A 16,843-nucleotide genomic window follows, 5' to 3' on the forward strand; every position below is an offset into this window, starting at 1 on the left:
TATTCAATGTAGTCATTTTCCATGTAAATTACCATTTTCAACTTTTGTAAAGTTCTATGGGGTCTTGTTATTTATAGACCACCATCCTATTAAATAAAGTTGAGCTTTTATCCAATTCTTTCTACTCTTATTTATTTCAGCTAATTAAAATTGAATTTTTATGATGATAATTTTGAAATAAATTAATAAATAAAAATCATTTTTCTTAAATAAAAGCAATTAATTTAAAAACAATTGATTTCATTAAGGAATATCAATAGCAGTCTGAGAACAGGTAAGTCTTGACAATGAGGAGCCTCGTTGGTCTTTCCCAAGCAGTTGGTTTCTTAATAATTCCCAACGATTCATCATTTGTCCCCCAGTGAGTTGAACATGTGGTCAGTCCCTTTTGAAAACCATTTTTCCCAGCTGAGTTATAGGCTCACATCCTCAGCAATTTGCCTAGATCCTTCGTGCAGAGTTTCATCTCTTGTTCTCCCCGACGGAGTTCATCCTCAAATACGACAACGTTGATTTTAAGCAGTATTTGATTTGGTCCCTTCCGAGGTTGTATCCCATTTAATATGATGTTGACCTAAAATTCCCCGCAGAGTTGACAATTTAGATCCTCAGCAGATATTTTCTCCTTCCCCAGCCAGGTTTGAGTTATTCAGAGCCAAATGATTGATGTTCATCCCCATCATCTTTTATCCAGTTGATGTTTCCATCTTGTTGAGATTAGCCGAGTGTTGCAGTGGTGATTCAAATTTGGGATATTTGTATCCTTTGTGATTGTTTTATCAGTATAATTATAATCATATACATGCATATTCATGCATATAGCACATCATCAGATATTTTCATTATGCATCTTTATTGCATTTGATTCCTTATTTCTGATCCCCTGCTACGGTGATATTATTTCCCTATACATGTTTGGTGCGTCTTTCCTCTCTCAATAGTAGAGTGTCAGCCCATTCAGCAGAAAGAATTTAACCTTTCTCATTTTCCCACTGAGTTATTTCCTCGTGGATGACTATTGTTTCAGTTTCCTCCCTAGTTAATTATCTGGATGGAACCACTCCCCTTGAGTTATATCCTTATTGGGTCGAGTCTTTGTTTGACCGTTTCTTTCTAGTTATTACCTAGATGGATGTTTCGGTCCCCTGAGAGTCTATTACCCAGTAACTGGTAATATTCTTCTCAATTTCTGAGTACTTTACTTTTTCCCAATACCCGGTAAATGTAATTTACTTCCTTTGTTTTCCCCAGCGGATTCGTTTTGACATTTCCCCAGGCAATCTATCCTTGATATGTTCATCCTAACCGATGACGGATATTCTCCCTTTGTGATTTTCTACCCAGTAAAAAGGTAGTTGTAATCCCTATTTCATTCCCCAGAGAGTTAATCCTTGATATGTTTATCCTAACAGGTGACAGGTTTTCTCCTTTTTGGTATTTTATCCAGTAACTGGTAGATCTAAATACTACTTCTCCCCTCAGAGTTAATCCTTGATATGTTCAACTTAACCGATGATGGATTTTCTCCTCTTTGCAGTCTTCTGCCCAGTAACAGGTAGTTGTAAATCCTGCTTTTCCCCTGCTTAGTTTATCCTTGATATGTTCATCTTAACCAATGACAGATATTCTCTCTTTGGTATTCTATCCAGTAACTGATAGATACTTTTTCCCCGGCAATCCGTCCTTGATATGTTCATCCTAACCGATGACAGATATTCTTCCTCTGAGTTTGTCCTTGATATGTTCACGTTAACCGGTGTCAGATATTCTCTCTTTGGTCTTCTTCCCAGTAACCGGTAATTGTAAATCCTATTTGATATTTTTCCCCAACAGGTTGTTCTTATCCAGTAACTGGTAACGAATACACCTCTTTTTCCTCAGTGAGTCTCCTTGATATGTTTACCCTAACCAGTAACGGATGTCCTTCTGTCAGAGTACATTATCTTCCTACCCAGTAACTGGTAATAGATGATATACTTCTGGTACTCCTATGTTGAAGTTCATTCTTCCCCAGTTGAGTTTAAGTGCGTATTTCCTCAGCGAAATCATCACTCCCCTGTTTGGTTCAGGTATTTCGGTTTTGTTCTGATTTACCCGTTTCCCCTACAGATTTTCCCTTATGCCCAACCGAGTCCTTCCAGTGATTTATTTTCATGGAATTCTTCTCGTGTCTCCAACAGTTTTCAAGTCGTAGCTTGGCCTACGCATAACCTCTTATCCCCCGGAGTCTTTGTCTCCCTAGTGAGTTTTCCTTATGGAATGCAATATGCTCCTGTGGACTTCCAGTCTCTCCAGATTCTTTTCCTTTGTGGCAATATTTTCCCCACAGAGATTAGTTTTAACATTCATAACATATGCATCATGAGGTCTCTTAGGGACCAAAATTTGTTTCTATATGATGTTATTTATCCATTTTACTGAGTTGACACCAATATTTTAACCTTCACATTCTCAGTTAGAATGTACTTAAATAGGGGCAGGTGTGTTACCATGAAATATCCCTAAGGCAGGCTGAGAGCACAAACAATGGAAAAAAGCCCTAGGAGTGTAGGGAGCATACCTTACCAAAAGGTAGGACGATGGTAAAAGCAAGCAAGAAAGAAAAAAGGGCGAAGCCGACAGGGAAGGACGGATCCGTCGGCAGGCCGTTATGTCGACCAACGCTAGGTTTGGGACTTGAGAAATTCTAAGCAAATGTGCAGAAGACAGCTTCGCCCTAACATCTGGGCGGGAGAAATTTGAAATTTAAAATAAAATAGCAGTTCCAAAAGGTATAAGAGCGCCATAACATGGAGCAGTTAGCAAGACATGGGTGCGGCGGTTATGCAAGTCGTGGGTCATAACATCTGCTAACTTCTAGGAAGTTAGCTTAAGAGTAGTTCCTCTAGTTTAGTATAAATAGAAGTATCCCACAAGGGGTTGAGGTATGTTCACTTTGTACTACGAAACCACTTGTAAGAAAACTTCTCATTCCCAGCGCGAGGAAGCAAGAGTTTCTCTGAGAGTGTTATGTACGTGAATCACCACATTTATTTCAATGCAACTTCCCTACTTTTCAATTGTTCCCGTTGAACATTTTATCTTAATTTCTTTTGTTTTTAACTTATCATTTTACGTGGTCATTTACGCTGTCGACACTGACTCTATCACGATCATAGAGTTTACCAAAAGCGTGTTCGTAGTATACATCTTTTGAATGTTATAGCGTTGTCGGTCACAAGTCACCTATAGGCGATAACATTGTCAAACGTTCGTGTGGAAAACCATACACTTGTTCGACACTTTGTTGGGAGCCGTTCCTCACAAATTCATTTAGTCGAAGCTTGAACAAGTCTCACTTGCACTAGCACATGTCCTAGGATCAACTGATCGATCATGCACGTAACCCTTCATTTTAAGACCAGGGAGGACCAGCGATTGTTTACCAATTTCCACAGTAAACAAAATGGCACGCCCAGTGGGACGGTGCTAGAACAGTTGCAAAATTGCATGAAACTTAGAAGTGGCAAGTTATATAATAAGCCACGAAGTAGTGTGAAGATGTCAGAAACTAACACTGATGAAGTTCCACGAGGGTCTTTATCCAATACGGAAACAGTAGTTTCACAGGTTGTCACTTTGCCACCGGTGACAAATGCATCCCTAACTATGTCGACTACGGGTGCGGTTGGAACATCAATTCCTCAACCTCCACCGGGGGGTTCAGGATCAACGATAACGACGTTCAGACCTTACGTGTCTAGCTTTGGCACCACAGATCCGCTTTATGGAATGCTGTATTCCTTAATGCCCGGATATCAGTCGACATCCAGTGCAGCATTGTTTTAAGAAACAAACCCTCCCTTGCAAGGATCAACACAAGGGGGCAACATAAGGAACATTACTCAAAATAGAACCATGCCGCTGTCGAACACTTCAGTAGCGGTGTTGAGACAGCAAATGAACGATAGTAACCATGAATAGGTTAACATGTTGACCAACCAGATGAGCACAGTCTTCAATCCACTAACCCAAGAATCTGCTGAAACCAACAGACAGGTGGCGAACCAATTGATGCGTTTGTGCAATTTTCTGGGGGCACCGGCCCGACAGATAACGCCAACGATTAGGCCGATTGTGCATGTGCAGATAGAGATAGGAGTAGCAGAGGAGGAGATAGTCCACGAAGGAAAAGTCATTAGACCTCTCCAACATCAAGGTGTCGAATCAGAAGTGGTGGGACATAACCAGGTGGTAATGATCAAACGACAGCAAGATGCTGATCAAATCGTCGATCAACACCGACAAGAAGACTTGGCGGTGGAAAATAATTTGACAACTATTATCGAAAAGATTATGGCTAGAAATGGCATGGGTGCCACGTTACAAAGGCCATTATACATTTCCCCATTAGCTGAGTTTATTCTCCAAGCCGAGGCACCCAGGGGGATGAAAGTACCTAAGTACACTAAATTTGGGGGAGAGTCTGGTGAATGGACAATAGAGCACGTCGCCAGATACTTGACAGAGTCAGGGGATCTAGCTCATAATGAATGCTTAAGAGTAAAAAACTTCCCTTCTTCTCTTACCAAAGCGGCCTTCACATGGTTTACTTCGCTGGCCCCAAGTTCCATAGACTCGTGGGCCAAATTAGAAAAGAAGTTCCATGAACGGTTTTATGAAGGACACTCTAAAATTAGTCTGGCGGAATTTTCTAGTATCAAGAGAAGGTTCGCTGAAAGTATAGATGACTATCTAAATAGTTTTAGGTCTTTAAAGGCTAGGTGCTTCACACAAGTGCCAGAACATGAACTAGTTCAAATGGCCGCAGGGAGTTTAGATTATTCCATTAGGAAGAAGATAGATCCGACTTTTGTGAAAAGTATGTCACAACTGGCTGACAGAGTCCGACACCTAGAACGATTGAGGCTAGAAAAAGTTAGGCACAATAAGTCTAAGAAAGAAAAGGTAGCGTTCGTCGAATACGACGCGATCGACCCAATACGTGAGGCAGATTATGCTTCATCGACCGAATTAGAAATCGACGTGGTTGAACTGAAGCCAGGGTCCGCTTATGAGTGTCGCTCATTTCTGCCTGCGCAAGGCAAGAATCCTGTCGAAAACAACCCAAAATTCCCCTCGAAAACTTACACTTTCGACGTGTCGAAGTGTGAAGAAATTTTTGACTTATTGGTCGAAGATGGGCAGATGGTGGTGCCGCCTGGTACTAAAATACCACCGTTGGAACAAAGACAGAAAAGAGGTTTTTGTAAATATCACAACTATCTTGGTCATAACACCTCTAATTGTTACCTTTTCAGGGATTTGGTTCAAAAAGCGATTCAAGAAGGCAGGCTGAAGTTTGTTGGCCGCAGGATGAAGATCGACACTGATCCCCTTCACCAGGAGGAAGCCCTGTTCGTGGAACCAGTCGAGATTAATATGGTCGAGATCAGCGAGTATGATGAGGCCAACATGCTGGAACAAACTGGGGAAAGCCCAGATGTCGATATAGCTGAAGCTTACCCAAGGGCTGATGAGGACTTGGTGGATTTTCTATATCGCTGCAAAAACAAGGGTTCACAGGTGTGCCTGTGTCCAAGGTGTGGTGCTGTCACCGATAAGATAGCAGCGGAGAACTTCCAGAAGCTGCAGCTGGGTAAGAGCAAAAGGAATATGCAAACCCGGGGTTACCAGAATGAGGGAGGCTCAAAAAGGGTTGTGGGACATCACCCAACAAGGCCCAAAAGCTACGTGTCGTCGGCCAGGGCGCCTAGAGGTACCTGGATTAAGCCTTAAGAAAGACAAGATATCCCACAAGGGGTTGCTGCTGATACTAGAGGACATCTAGCAGTGAACTATAGGCGTGAATTCAAGTCAGAGAAGAGGACTCATATCTCTGAAAACTATTTGGGAAAGAACCCCATGACACGAACTCAATGGAGATGCTTTCAGAGGCATAAACAGGCTGAAAGAGATGCTGCAAGAGGCATAACCAGCAAGGCGAATACTGAGAAGAAAATTGTGAAGGTCGACCCAACGGCGAAAGAACGGATAAGAAAGTATGTCCATCGACCAGCTGAAAATTGTTCTGGTGAAGTGACTGATGACTTCAATTCAGAATCCGAAGCAAGCCTCGACATCCTGGTCAACGTGGTATCAATCCTACCACAAGAATACAAGTGTGTGACTGAAGTCGAAGGATCAGGGGACAACGTTGATGCTGAGGAAATGGAGTTGCACCAACCAAGATGCTATTTTATGCTGAACGATGGTACTGTTGAAAGTCAAGAGGAAGTGTTCGAAAGACCAACGATGAACATGAAAAACCATCTGAAACCACTGCTGATCAGGGCAAAAGTGGAAGGCATAACCGTCAACAAAATTATGGTCGACTATGGTGCCACGGTAAACATTATGCCACATCATATTCTGAAGAAGATTGGCAAGTACGACACGGACATCAGGTCTAATAACGTGGTCTTGTCAGACTATGGAGGAAAGACAAAAAGCACCATGGGAGTAATTATGGTGAATGTTACAGTAGGTTCTGTAGCCAGACCGACACTATTCATAGTGATAGACGCAAGGCCAAGTTACAACTTGCTACTTGGCAGAGAGTGACTACATGGCGTCGGAGCTGGTCCCTCTTCAGCACACCAAAGGCTGGTGATTTGGAGAGAGGATGGAGTGGCCGAAAATATTGAGGTCAACCAAGGATATTTTATGGCCGATGTGAATAATGTCGGCAAGAAGGAGTTTGAAAGAAAGTTGGCCAACATCTCCCCTTGCTTCCCAGCTAGGGATGTATATGCCAATCTAAGTGAAGCTTTTGTCTCTCTAACTCTACATGAGACTCACGGCTTCATTTGGGATGTGGAACGCCTAGATGATCCACCATACACGGGTATCCGACCGACAGGCTGGGGGGATGCCAGTGATGATGTCTGAGTTGGAAGCTTTAAGAAAGATTTCGGCATACGTTGCCGAAAACAAAATAAAGTCGGCCATAGAGGCTGCAGAAGACATGGTTGTTGAGACCTATGCGTTGAATAAAGGGGACTTCGACATGCAGCGTCTGGATTGCATTTACGACAGTGAACCTTTAGGGTTCGAAAAAGACCCAAAGGCACCAGAGAGAATCCGACCAAAAGACCCCTTGGAAGAAGTCGACCTTGGCAAAAATGGCGAAAGAAGGCCAACATATATAAGCGCCAACATCGACAACAAACTAAAATCTGAGGTAATATCCATACTCAAAGAATTTAGAGATTGTTTTGCTTGGGATTATAATGAAATGTCTGGTTTGAGTAGAGATTTGGTCGAGTTAAAACTGCCCATAAAAGTTGGGAGAAAGCTAGTGAAGCAGACGCCCAGGCGTTTCGCCCCAGAGATTATGGCAAAGATAAAAACAAAAGTAGAAAGACTCTTGAAAAGCAAGTTTATACAGACTGCAAGGTATGTCGAATGGTTGGCCAATATTGTGCCAGTCATAAAGAAAAATGGGTCTTTAAGAGTATGCATTGATTTTAGAGATCTAAATGTTGCCACCCCAAAAGATGAATATGACATGCCCGTGGCTGAGATGCTAGTCGATTCGGCCGCTGGTTTTGAATATTTAAGCATGTTAGATGGTTATGCTGGATATAACCAAATTTTTATTGCAGAAGAAGACGTGCCGAAGACGGCGTTTCAATGTCCAGGAGCCTTAGGGACATATGAGTGAGTGGTCATGCCATTCGGCCTAAAAAATGTCGGAGCAACGTACCAGAGGGTGATGAATTCAATGTTCCATGACTTCATTGAAGATTTCATGCAAGTCTACATTGATGACATCGTGATAAAATCAAATGGACAACATACTCATGTCGACCATCTCCGAAAAGCTTTCCTGAGGATGAGGAAATGTGGATTAAAAATGAATCCATTAAAATGCGCTTTTTGTGTGTAGGCAGGCGACTTCCTTGGTTTTGTGGTGCACAAAAAGGGCATTGAAGTAAATCAAAGCAAAACGAAAGCCATTATGGACGTCAAACCTCCGTCGACCAAAAATGAGCTGCAATCTTTTTTGGAAAAAATAAATTTTCTTAGAAGATTCATATCAAATCTAAGTGGAAAAACAAAAGCGTTCTCCCCATTACTTCGACTGAAGAACGAAGAGTTCAAATGGCAGGGCGCACACCAAGAGGCTTTCGACAAAATCAAAGAGTATTTGACCGAGCCTCCAGTATTGGCCCCTCATGTTAGGCATAGGCCAATGAGATTGTATATTGCAGCCTCACAATCGACTATAGGAAGTATGTTAGTCCAAGAGGATGAAAATTGTGTCGAAAGACCTGTGTACTACCTTAGTCGAATACTTAATAATCCTGAAACTAGGTATAGTGACATTGAAAAACTATGTCTATGCCTGTATTTCTCTTGTACGAAATTAAAGCAATATATCAAGCCTGTTGATGTTTACGTATCTTCTCATTTTGATATTATTAAACATATGCTATCTAAACCAATTTTGCATAGTCAAATTGGAAAATGGGCGTTAGCGTTAACAGAATACTCCCTGACATACGCACCCTTAAAAGCGATGAAAGGGCAGGTGGTAGTAGACTTTCTGGTCGACCATTCAATGGTCGAAATGGCGCAGAATTACGTAGATTTAGCACCATGAAGGATATACTTCGATGGATCAAGACATAAGCGTGGAGCTGGGATAGGAGGAATCATAATTTCTCCAGATGGAATTCCAGCAGAGTTCAAATACAAAATCGAAGGGGTGTGGACCAATAATGAAGCAGAATACGAGTCACTGATCACCGGACTTGAACTGCTGCTGGAATTGGGGGCAAGGAACATCGAAATTATGGGAGATTCGGAGTTAGTAATTAAACAAGTATCAAAGGAGTATAGATGTGTTAAAGAAAATCTGATCATGTACTTCGTGGTTACCATCAGACTGCTCAAGAGGTTTGAGCAAGTCAATCTCCAACACATACCACGGCAAGAAAATCAAAGAGCAAATGATTTGGCATAGGAAGCCTCAGGGTATAAAACGTCGAAAGGCCAGGACGAAGAAATCCAAGTAAGAGAGAAAGTACGAGCGACAGTGTTGTTACCGTTAGATCTGTCGATCATGAAGCTAAGGGCAGTAGATAAAAATCATTTTGAAATTCTGACTATCGACGACGAGGAAAGGAGTGATTGGCATAGACCGCTAGTCAAGTACTTACGTAATCTCGTGGGGTCGACAGATCGAAAGATAAAATATAGGGCTCTTAGCTATGTCCTAGTAAATGATGAATTATTCAAAAAGACAGTCGAAGGAGTGTTATTAAAATGCCTGGGAGAAAGTGAGGCATACGTGGTTGTGTCGAGCACACACAACGGAACGTGTGGGGCACACCAAGAAGGTTTGAAGATGAAGTGGATTTTGATGCGTTCAGGAGTTTATTGGCCTTCAATGTTGAAATATTGCATTGAATTTGCCAAAGGTTGTCAAGAATGCCAATTGCATTGGGGCATACAGCACGTGCCTGCAAGTGAGCTACACACAATTGTGAAACCGTGGCGCTTTCGAGGATGGGCTTTGGACGTTGCAGGAGAAATAAATCCAGCCTCGTCGAAACAACAAAGGTATGTGTTAGTCGGCATCAACTATTTCACAAAATGGGTCGAAGCCATAGCACTACAAAATGTAAACCAAGAAAATGTGATAGATTTTGTCCAGAGTTACATCATTTGCAGATTTGGCATCCCAGAAACTATTACAACCGACCAGGGGTCAGTATTCACTGGTCGAAAGGTGCAAGAGTTTGCAAAAGAAATGGGGATTAAGTTACTGACATCTACTCCCTACTACGCACAGGCAAATGGCTAAGTCGAAGCTGCTAATAAGGTAATCATTAGCTTAATAAAGAAACACATAGGACAGAAGCCAAGGAATTAGCACAAGACATTAGACCAAGCCTTGTGGGCATGTCGAACGTCACCAAAAGAAGCAACTGGAACAACCCCATTTCGATTGACTTATGGGCATGACGCAGTATTGCCAGTAGAAATTCAGGTCCAAGTGGTCAGGATCCAAAGGCAGTGTGAAATACCTTCTGAAGATTATTGGAGCATGATGACAGACGAATTAATCGATGTAGACGAAGAAAGAATGCTAGCATTAGACTCACTACAAAGGCAAAAAGAGAAAGTCGCCCGAGCCTACAACAAAAGGGTAAAAGGGAAGGTGTTTGTTGTCGACGATTTGGTTTGGAGGGTGATCTTGCCTATGGACAAAAATGATAAAAGGTTGGGTAAGTGGTCCCCAAATTGGGAGGGACCGTTTAAAGTTGTGCAGACTTTCTCTAATAACGCCTACGAGGTCGAAGAGTTGGCACCAGACAGGCGAAGCTCCCACGACTGGAGCAGGCGCCTCACCAAGGGTGGGAGCGTCGACTGCAGAAGTGTCGGCATCTGTGACAAGGACCTCTGAAGGAGGTGTTGTTTGATGCCTCTTCCTTTTATTGTCACCACTCTTGGAAGGAGAGTCATGTTTCTTCCTTTTGTGGCCATGATGGCTTTTAGATTTATGGTGGGAGGCGTGCTGGAGACACGAAGAGAGGCTATAAGCAATTAGTCGAGCCAAAAGAGCAGATGAGCCGACAAGAAATACCTCAGTGCCTGCGGGAGCAGAGCATTTGTGTTTTTTGGATTTTTTGGAGACGGAAGAGCCAGTAGGCTCTATCGAGCGTGGTTGACCCTGCGCATAAGTGAAACATTAGCAACCACATAGTGTTCCCCTTTAGAAAACAAAAGAGAATGTAGATGCTTCAAAGAGGAGCATACAGAAGAGCTGGTTTTCTTCAAGACTTGAGTGATGGGGCGCCTATCATCATCAGAAGATTGCTCAGGAGCAACCTGCAGGAGAAGAAAGGATGGCTAAGAATAAAGAAAAATCAAAGGAGATAGTGAGGCAGCCAGAGTCGAACCTGAACTTTTTGTGTCAAGGGAGCAGTTTGATCAGCAGACACAGAGCCCGTAGGATTTAATGGGAGTGCTGCAAATAAATAAAGGAAACGCAAGTAAGTGACAAGATTCAGCTAGACGAGAGTATTAAAATTTCCAGAGAAATGTTACCAAGTTACGTGATTTCAAACACACTAACATATTGAGGGTCAATATGAAGCGGTCCTGAGTACTCAGGCAGATAATACTTCGTGGGGACCACTCTGTCGGCTTTTCTCTTTTTAGAGGCGTTCTGTATGTACGAAACAGGACAATAGAACCACACTGGAACCAAATGGCCAAAGGCCAAAGCCAGTGGACTAAATGGCAGAGGAGGGAATTTGACTTTTCCGGAGTGAAGAGCGTAAAGATATTTGTCTGTCACCTAAGCAGGGATTTTGAGTTTAGAAAGTTGATCGGTTACTTTCGCTTTTAGTTCGACAACAGCTTCCCAGATGGTCCCACGAAGATTATCTGGTCGATACACAACTTGGAAATAATCCTGGAAAGCACGAATTTGTTTGACATGAAGAGCCTTACATTTAGTCGACTTCGCCTACAAACAAACAAAAGCCTCAGTTAATTCAGAAAGTTTTGCATCAGGATCTCCAACATAAAGGACAAAATAGGCCTGCCACCAGTCATGCAATTCCTTGGTACAATAGTGGGCTGGTCGAAAAGGGAGAGAGGGAAGACGAGGTCGGTTTTTCCAAATATGTTCAAGTTCCTCATCGACCTCGCTCCAAGGTTGGCCGCAAAGGATATTGGCAAGTAGCTCTTGCAAAGAAAACAGAGGTTTGGGGATGAATTGGCAGAGACCAAATTGCCTGGCCACAAGGTTAGGCTGGTAAGCTACCAGACCAGGATTGCTACTGGCAGTCTCCGCCGACAAGAAGCGGGGGACCAAAAACCGCCTCCAAATGAGGAAAGATTCAGTACTTAGTTCCCCATCAGCCGGAGGGAAAGGTCTGGTAAGCCACTCAGGACCCTCAGTTCGACGGTAAAAGGGTGCCATAGAGGGTAAAAAGTCGACACAGGTCAACATGATGTCAAAGATGAGGCGAAACACTCGAAGGTCTGGGAAGTTCTTGTGAATAGGTGTCAAGGGGATCAGCCGTTTCCAAATAACATGTCGTTCCTCTGGAGGACACGCAACCCTCCTCATCCCATAGGGGGCTACCTCTTTGGAGAAAGTGGCATTGAGCCACAATTGCAGGAACCAGAAAGAGCCATGAACCAATACATTCTTCTTCCTGGAGTTCTCAGGGTTGAAGAGCTGAATCTGGCAGACAACCTCAGATAGAGATTCGTAGAGAAAGGCGAGTAACAGTTGGCCTAAAGCAACTTCACGCTCTTGATGCAATTGGGTTTCCAGGAGAGCAAAGTGTTTGGCTACCTGCATAGACCTTGAGCAGAAAACAAAACGTGACAGCCAAAGAGTCAAAAACGCCACATGTTCCTCGTCGGTCACGGGGCCTGCAGAGGTGGAGTGATGGTCAATAAAATTGTTATATGTTGGTTTGCATGAGTCACCAACGTCGAACCGCAAGGAGACTGGGGCTACGGCCTCGCAGTCGAAAACTTCTCTAGATGGTCTCAGTCCAGTGATCGCAGCAACATCTAGGAGTGTCGGCGTGATCATGCCACATCTAGTGTGAAAGGAGTTGGTCGAACTCTCCCAGAATTGAAGGGCGGCTAATAACATTCCACAAGACTGGGAGGGCCACAGCGGGCAATCTACAAGAGGGTATAAATGCCTGTCCTTTTCCAGTGGTCGATTTTCTCCGTTTCCAACCCGTCCATCCAAGCACAAAACTTAGGACAATTCCTGGGGGGAGCGGTTCTAAAGTTCCTATTGACGTATCGAAGGGAGAATGGTTGTTGAGCTGATATCACAGGTTCAGAAATGTGACTGGCGGGAAAAAGGGAAGATTCTTTTTTGGTGATTTCTAGGTGTCGGTTTTCTGGGAGAGGACCTAGAAACGCTAAGGGTTCGTTAGCCAGAGTAAAAGGAATCAATACCTGAGAACGCCATATTTCTCCTTTTCTTCTACCAATGGAAGCTCAGGGACATATTCCCTACCATCAATGTTGATAGGGTGCGAGAGTTCAGCAGTTGAAGGTTTGTTGGAGGTGGCCATGGAGATAACAAGAGAGTTCTTCGTTATGGAGTAGAAGATGTTTTCATAGAAAAAAGCAGAAGACAAGTGAGGACAAGGGAATGCTGAATCAAGAATGCCAAAAAAGAGAAGAAGAAAGAAAAATGAGGGTTTTATAGCCCTTAAACCCTGAGCAAAGGAGAGGGAGCGGTTACACTTCCATGGCCGACACGTAGACTCACGTGCCCACGCCTACAGGCACGTGGAGGAGAGAGGGTAAACGAAACGACAAACACGTTCGGTGTTGGAGACGTGAAGTGACGTAGACGTGATTTTATACGTCTCGAGGAGAAGTGGAAACACTCGCCATGATTGTCTGACGTCACCCACGTGGGATGCACAGAGGTCCCACTAAGTAGAAGCGGGAACAGTTAAGGGTAAGTCGACAGTTTCAGAGATGCCATCATGTCATCATCATTGACAGTCGAAGACGGCATCTCTAGGGGGCATTTTGTTACCATGAAATATCCCTAAGGCGGGCTGAGAGCACAAACAATGGAAAAAAGCCCTAGGAGTGTAGGGAGAATACCTTACCAAAAGGTAGGAGGATGGTAAAAGCAAGCAAGAAAGAAAAAAGAGCGAAGCCAACAGGAAGGACGGATCCGTCGGCAGGCCGTTATGTCGACCAACGCTAGGTTTGGGACTTGAGAAATTCTAAGCAAATGTGTAGAAGACAGCTTCGCCCTAACATCTGGGCGGGAGAAATTTGAAATTTAAAATAAAATAGCAGTTCCAAAAGGAATAAGAGCGCCATAACATGGAGTAGTTAGCAAGACATGGGTGCGGAGGTTATGCAAGTCGTGGGTCATAACATCTGCTAACTTCTAGGAAGTTAGCTTAGAAGTAGTTCCTCTAGTTTAGTATAAATAGAAGTATCCCACAAGGGGTTGAGGTGTGTTCACTTTGTACTACGAAACCACTTGTAAGAAAACTTCCCATTCCCAGCGCGAGGAAGCAAGAGTTTCTCTGAGAGTGTTATGTACGTGAATCACCACATTTATTTCAATGCAACTTCCCTACTTTTCAATTGTTCCCGTTGAACATTTTATCTTAATTTCTTTTATTTTTAACTTATCATTTTACGTGGTCATTTACGCTGTCGACACTGACTCTATCACGACCATAGAGTTTACCAAAAGCGTGTTCATAGTATACATCTTTTGAATGTTATAGCTCTGTCGGTCACGAGTCACCTATAGGTGATAACATTGTCAAATGTTCGTGTGGAAAACCATACACTTGTTCGACACTTTGTTGGGAGCCGTACCTCACAAAGTCATTTCGTCGAAGCTTGAACAAGTCTCACTTGCACTAGCACATGTCCTAGGATCAACTGGTCGATCCTGCAAGTAACCCTTCGTTTTAAGACCAGGGAGGACCAGCGGTTGTTTACCAATTTCCATAGTAAACAAGGTGTAAGACCCCAATTTTGACCCTAAGATCCCTCATGTTATCTCATCATATGCATTGGCATTGGGATCACACCTTGGCAGCCTCCTTACCCCTCATTCGTTGGGTTTGCATTGGGAGAGGTTACCAAGCACATTTTATTGTATCATACTTTTTTTTCATTATTTATTAACCAAAATACCAAAAATATGTCCATGTATAGTTTGTTGCTTTTGTAGGTAGTGTCTGAGTTTACCCATGCTCCATCAAGCTCATATCTAGGGTTTAAGACCCTCAATGCAAGGAGAACAATCAAGAGATGGTTTAAATTGACTCTATACATCATGTATGGGTCCACATGATCTTCACATATCATTTTTATCAAGAAATCATCAAGAGTTTGAAGTTTGTTTACCTTGGAAACCCTAATTCATCTAGATATCTTGTGTGACTTCCTCAATAAGTTTCTTCAATATTTGATCAAATATTTCAGGGGATACTTCATATTACATCATATTACACATATATGATCCTCCATGAGTCCCAAAGATCAAGAGAATGTCAAGTTAGCAAGTTGGTTCATGGTGGTTGACTAGAGAAAGTCAACTAGTCAAAACTGGGGTTCCCTAGACCCTATCTCCTACAATTTTTGTCATATAAAAATGATTCCAAGATAAAGGTTACTCATAATTGCATTCCAAACAACTTTCATGTTTAAGTCAAGAGCTTGTTTTGCTTGGAAAGCCATTTTTTATGGTGAAAGATTATAGGTCATCTTGTCTGAACCCTAGTTAGGAGGTCAACTTCCAAAGACCATTACTTGATCAATTTTTATGATATGAAAGCCATTCAAGTTTCATTATCAAATTAAATATGTCCTTTTCAACTTTTATGTTTGTAAGAAGTTCAAATTCAACTTGCAAATGCACGTGCCAAGAGGAAACATTATAGGTCATTTTGGGCCATTACCATTGAACAAGTGATTTTCCTCAACTTCTAAAATGCATAACTCCTTCATGCCAAATCCAAATGAGGTCAAATTTGTGACCAAATTGAATAGGTTTGAAATATATACAACTTTTATGAATAAATGTTTTCCATTGGAAGCCCATACCAAAAGTTATTCAAGGTGGAAAAAGTGAACATTTGAGTTGGTACTTAGAAAATTTTCAAACATGTTTGATTTTCCAAACATCCACCTCAAAGTTCATCATGGTCCAAGCTTCAAATGGAAAAATGTTCAACCTTCACATTTCAAGGGACCAACTGGATGATTTTCACCTTCACATTTCAAACTCAAATGCATGGCCACGTGACATGATTTTAGCATGATTCTCAAGCAATTTTGGACCTGAATACATCACTTGATAGGCCTATCACACGCCCATGCAAGCATGCAATGAAAATTGCTAAATTTGGAAAAATTTGGAAGTGTGTGGAAATGAATCACATTGGCTAAAAATACAACCCCCCATGCTCAGAATTGAGGACCTCATGCCCAAGCTTTGAACCTGCAATCTAAACCCTCGCCATTAAAGGATAATCTTGAAGGTTTTCATTTGAAAATCGAGCTTCAAATCTCATTCTATTTTGATATTGAAACTCCAAGAGTCCAAGCCATTTTCTGATCTTAATCACTTCCTACAAGCTTCTGAAACAAAGCCAAGCATAATTGGGATCAAGATAAAGCAAGGTTGAAGCTCCCTCGAAGGTAATTTTTCTAGAATTTTCATCTCTTCGATTCTCCCTCAATTCTTCACTATTCTTTGTGATTTTTGGTTGACTGAAGTCCTACCAATGTAGACAAGAAGATTGAGTTGCTTTTAGGTCAAATAGAAGCAACTCAATTCATGATCCTCAAAATTCAAATCCCTATATCTTTTTATATACTTGGAATTGGAGAAAATTGAGGTCAGATTCGAGCTCCTGGGCATTTTCTCTCCAAAATAGTGCCCTTGTTTTTTATTTTTCATAAAGTTGAGGTTGGACTAGTCCGGTGGTCATCACCGGAGAAGATGACCGGAGCTAGGGCTCCGGTGGTGAGTTGGCTTTATCTCATCCATCTGATCTTGGTCCAAGGATCTAATCTCAGCCTTTAGTTTGAATTACCACGCGTGTGCATGCGTTGACTGGAGTATTGGTGGAATGCGCGCTTCTGGCCATCAAATCTGCCACCTCAATCAATGAGGGAGATCTGATGGCCCTCATTTTTTCCAATTTCCTTTTAATTTCTAAATTTATGTTTAATTGCTTTATTTTGCTTAATTCATAATAATTTCATTTTTAATCCAAAAAATATGGGACTTTCACCAAAAATCTTTAAATAT

This window comes from Lathyrus oleraceus, chromosome 7 (assembly GCF_024323335.1).
Source record: "Lathyrus oleraceus cultivar Zhongwan6 chromosome 7, CAAS_Psat_ZW6_1.0, whole genome shotgun sequence".
In the NCBI taxonomy this organism is placed as follows: Eukaryota; Viridiplantae; Streptophyta; class Magnoliopsida; order Fabales; family Fabaceae; genus Lathyrus; species Lathyrus oleraceus.